We start from the raw sequence: 5,921 nt of genomic DNA, 5'->3' as shown, positions 1-5,921 counted from the left end.
TTACATCTCCTTTAATCTCTCCGTGAAATATATCTTCGTATCGATACCTGTGATACAAAGGAAACTGAGTAGGCCACGCTTGGGAGCCTGATGAGCATATAGGGTTTTCATCCCACAATGTTATATCATATAAATATATATATATATATATATATATATATATATATATATATATATATATAGAACATCTAAAATTATTTAATTTCACCATATAAAAGCAACTCTTATCCCACCCCATCGATCCTCAGAACGCCACGATCTAAACTCTTGTATCTAAACTTTTCCTCTTTATCTGATCCCTACTCACGGATCTAAACTAATCTCTCCACCTGATCCATACTCTCGGACCTAAAACTAACCTCTTGGTCTAATACATACTCCCGGATCTAAACTAATATCTTGGTCTGATCCATACTCACGGATCTAAAGTTGTGCCCAATCCATACTCTCGGACTAAGGACAGTTAACTATGTCTTAATCCATACTCCCAGATTAATAACAAGTTTACCTATTGGTTTGATCCATACTCCCAGATCTAAAACTGTGCCCAAAACATACTCCCAGACTAGGGACAATTTACTATACCAAAATCCTGTTCTTATCCATACTCTCGGATCTAAATTGTGCCCAATCCATACTCCCGGATTAATAACAAGTTTATCACTTTTCCTATTCCATATTATCGGATCTAAATCCAATATCTTGATCTAATCCATACTCACGGATCTAAAACTAACCTCTTGATCTGATCCATACTCACGGATCTCATCTACCCATGTCCTACCCAACATATTCGTAGATACAAAATATATATACAGTTTAACTCATTGAAACCTATATAGTTCATCCATTCCATACTAATCTCAAATAAACAAACAATATATAAGCACATAGCACGTATTTCATAACAAATACTTAATATTTATGTGTTAGAAGAAAGTGACCACACACTCACTTGATTAGAAGATGATCGGACAGCACTACAGCTTATAGAAGTAGATATTCTTCGGTGAAACCGGGATCACTTCACACACCGGGTTTCTCGCAGGCAGAGCTTCGACTCGAAATCTCTTTTCTTCTCGGGATCTTCGGACTTCGCGACTTGCTTCGGGTCTCGGGAATGATACCGGGGCTTTGGGGGTACTTCTTTGCACGTAAATCGAGGTAATATGGGTGAGAGATGAGAGAATGAGCAACCAAACTCGGCTGGCCCTTCAAATCTATTTATAGGGCAAAATCTGCCCTTGCCACGTCGTGGCACCTTTTTCCACGTCGTGAGCTTGGTTGTTACTACATGCGTCAAAGCAAGTTGCATCTGGGGGACTCCCGAAGGTGTCAGAAGACTTGCCATGTCGTGGCACTGCTTGCCACGTCATGGTATCTGACAGTTTTGGGGTTGCGCGCCCCGAACTTCAGAAATTCATAACTTTCGCATACGAACTCCGTTTTCAACGTTCTTTATATCGACGCATAGGTGAGATTATGCTCTACAACTCTCATTTAGACTCCATTGGCTAATCTTGACATTATTTTTAATATATTATAAATATATGACTTATATATTATCTTTAGTAGGCCGGGACAAGAAACTCCGTTCGAAATTCATAACTCCTTCATCTGAACTCCGTTTTCGTCTGTCTTTTTTCGTTGGACTACTATCGAATACATCTTCTACTCTTGTATATATCTCTAAGGATAGATATCTATCTACCTTAAATTCACTATTTAAATCGCGTTGGGTCGTGCTGAATCTGTCGCGAAACTTCGATAGGTCATAACTTATTCGTTATAACTCGGATTTTGGCGTTCTTTATATGCACGGAAACCTTGTGACATATACTAAAACATCGTTAATATTAATCCTTCTAAATAATCTTCCATTAAAAAGTCATTTTTGATGCTTATCGTCTCTAAATTAACTAGCCCGGATCTACGAGCGTTACAATTATCTCCGCCTTAGGAGGATTACGTCCCGGAATCATCAACGAAATAGGGCTTGCATAATGATTGCAAACGTTATCTCTTCATCCTAGGTAATAACCGTAACTTCTATGTTTCCTCGAAAGAGTATTTAACTTTATGGCTATCTTGATCGCAGACGATGCCCAATCTTGCATCTGCTTATCGTACTATGTTGTACTTTCAATCATAACTTCCGAGTTACAAAATAAATCCTTATTGAGGACTCCTTCTTCTTCTTAGGATAAGTACTTTCATTCATCTATTGCAATAGATCGATGGGTCATGTTCTAATGACCTCTCATCGTATGATGCAACGCTTACACTCAAGTCTCTTAGAGTCATATTCAAGAATGGAATATACCTTCCTTCATATTCTAATGTGATATAATCACATCTTTAACATGTAGCATGCCTAGCTACAAACTCCTTTTTTTTAACGAGCGCGATACTATCAATCGCATTGATTTCAATCTTCTGACTTGAGTCAGATGCTACCTCGAAGTTGGTTCTATGAACCATGTAACAAACTCCTCATAGTCGGAATCAATTTGATATGACCACTAGGGTCGGAATAACAACCGTCTTACTAGTCACTACCGAAACAAGGGTAATGACACACTTGAACAAAACGGAATCAATTACTAGCTTCTTGGTAACCTTGTGACTTTCCCTAATCCAAGTGTGAGTCCTATGCTTCCGGTAGTATATACATCTACTACCTTTCACACCTACTCATACTCGTCCCAAGTATTGTCCCGCAGTCGACCAAGTCACCATACAAGAAAATCACAAAACAATTTAACACATACGAATGTGTCCAAATAATCATAAACAATTTCCCTAGACTCTACTAGGACTTCTTCATTGCTCAATCTTCAATCATCAACTCTACTTCAACTCGATTGGTGATGGAAATACCAGACGATAAGACAACTTCAAGAATTTCATCAATCGTTCCATCATCCTGCCAATCGAAAGTATACTTTAGACGTACCATACTCCTCTAAACGTACTGTTATTTCATAAGACATATTGTAAAGGCAAGATACCACTCTTACAATATCTTCTGATAGGTGTCATCCACTATCATAAGCCTTCTTCATTTCCTCCATTTACTCAATTTATCTACGAGTCTTCACCATGACCTCTTGTACATCCAAGCAGACATTTGGTGTACCAAGCGAGAATTTTTAAGATAAGAAAGTTTTTAATTATGATAAACATATAAATCTCCTTATCACCCCAAAACGTTTACATGCTAGTTCTAACTTTGTAGTCTTACGCTTAGAATCCTAAACACATAAGATTTCCAGATACGGTCGGCAACAGACCATAGATCCGAACAAATAATAGCATCAATTTAGCTATCACACAAAACAATTAGCACATAAAAGCATTTTAGGCATCATTCCTAAAATAAACTAGTGCTTGTGTCAATTTAGCTATACTACCTAACATATTTTAGACACACTCGTCACAATCATTACTTAGCATTTTAAGTTTAAGTCTAGAAATTTCCTACAAATTCCTAGTTCGCTTAAACTAATGCCCTGATACCAACTGTGACATCCCTAATTTCAAGGCCAGAAAAGACCGATTTGTTTATGCTTGTTTTTAAAATCGGATAATCTTTTAAAGAAAACAGTTGTGGAATTTGTTCCCAAAATATGATAAAGATTTATCAACGCATTCCTTTAAAGAAATGTATTTTCATTATATAACAAAATCTCGGAATGTCATGTTCCGATACAGACACATAAGCATAAACAGAACTTACATTATTAACACTAAAGATTTTACATCTCCTTTAATCTCTCCGTGAAATATATCTCCGTATCGATACCTGTGATACAAAGGAAACTGAGTGGGTCACGCTTGGGAGCCTGGTGAGCATATAGGGTTTTCATCCCACAATGTTATATCATATAAATATATATAGAACATCCAAAATTATTTAATTTCACCATATAAAAGCAACTCTTATCCCACCCCATCGATCCTCACAATGCCACGATCTAAACTCTCGTATCTAAACTTTTCCTCTTTATCTGATCCTTACTCACGGATCTAAACTAATCTCTCCACCTGATCCATACTCTCGGACCTAAAACTAACCTTTTGGTCTAATACATACTCCCGGATCTAAACTAATATCTTGGTCTGATCCATACTCCCGGATCTAAAATTGTGCCCAATCCATACTCCCGGACTAGGGACAATTAACTATGTCTTAATCCATACTCCCGGATTAATAACAAGTTTAACTATTGGTATGATCCGTATTCCTGGATCTAAAACTGTGCCCAGTCCATACTCCCGGACTAGGGACAATTTACTATACCGAAATCTTGTTCTTATCCATAATCCTGGATCTAAATTGTGCCCAATCCATACTCCCGGATTAATAACAAGTTTATCTCTTTTCCTATTCCATATTCTCAGATCTAAATCCAATCTCTTGATCTAATCCATACTCACGGATCTAAAACTAACCTCTTGATCTGATCCATACTCACGGATCTCATCTACCCATGTCCTACCCAACATATTCGTAGCTACAAAATATATATACAGTTTAACTCATTAAAACCTATATAGTTCATCCATTCCATACTTATCTCAAATAAGAAAACAATATATAAACACATAGCACGTATTTCATAACAAATACTTAATATTTATGTGTTAGAAGAAAGTGACCACACACTCACTTGATTAGAAGATGATCGGACAACACTACGGCTTATAGAAGTAGATATTCTTCGGTGAAACCGGGATCACTTCACACACCGGGTTTCTCGCGGGCAGAGATTCGGCTCGGAAACTCTTTTCTTCTCGGGATCTTCGGACTTCGGGACTTGCTTCGGGTCTCGGGAATGATACCGGAGCTTTGGGGGTACTTCTTTGCACGTAAATCGAGGTAATATGGGTGAGAGATGATAGAATGAGTAACCAAGCTCGGTTGGCCCTTCAAATCTATTTATAGGGCAAAATCTGCCCTTGCCACATGGTGGCACCTTTTTCCACGTCGTGGGCTTGGTTGTCATTGCATGCGACATCGCAAGTTGCGTCTGGGGGACTCCCGGAGGTGTCAATAGACTTGCCACGTCATGGCACTGCTTGCCACATCGTGGTATCTGACAGTTTTGTGGTTGCGTGCCCCAAAATTTAGAAATTCATAACTTTCGCATACGAACTCCGTTTTCAACGTTCTTTATATCGACGCGTAGGTGAGATTATGCTCTACAACTCTCGTTTAGACTCCATTGGCTAATTTTGAGTTTATTTTTAATATATTATAAATATATTACTTATATATTATCTTTAGTAGGCCGGGACAGGAAACTCCATTCGAAATTCATAACTCCTTCATCTAAACTCCGTTTTCGTCTGTCTTTTTCTCGTTCGACTACTATCAAAGACATCTTCGACTCTCGTTTAGATCACTAAGGATAGATATCTATCTACCTTAAATTGACTATTTACGTCGCGCTGGGTCGTGTCGGTTCTGTCGCGAGACTTCGACAGGTTATAACTCGGAGTTTGGCGTTCTTTATATGCACGGAAACCTTGTGACATATACTAAAACTTGGTTAAGATTAAACCTTCTAAATAATCTTCCATTAAAAAGTCATTTATGATGCTTATCGTCTCTAAATTGACTAGCCCGGATCTACGGCCGTTACATCTCCTCATTAAAAGTATAATGAAAAATAAAGTAGCTAAAGGTTTTACAAGATTCCTAATCTTAGTTACTTTAGGAAAAAGTGAATTGATGCAATTCCATGAAATTACACTTTGTACCCTTGCTAAGATGTTAGTGGAGCGTGTGTGGTTAACCGGCACACTAATTGGGCTCTAAGCAAAGGTGGCAAAGGGTGACTCAATGTTTGTCATAGTCTGATGGAGCGTGTGTGGTTAACTGGCATACCGAATAGGTGACTGTAACATTGGGGGCA

This window comes from Lactuca serriola, chromosome 2 (assembly GCF_051521515.1).
Source record: "Lactuca serriola cultivar US96UC23 chromosome 2, Lser_US96UC23_V15, whole genome shotgun sequence".
NCBI lineage: Eukaryota > Viridiplantae > Streptophyta > Magnoliopsida > Asterales > Asteraceae > Lactuca > Lactuca serriola.
The sequence above is the reverse complement of the archived record's forward strand: the minus strand, read 5'-3'. Positions refer to the sequence as shown.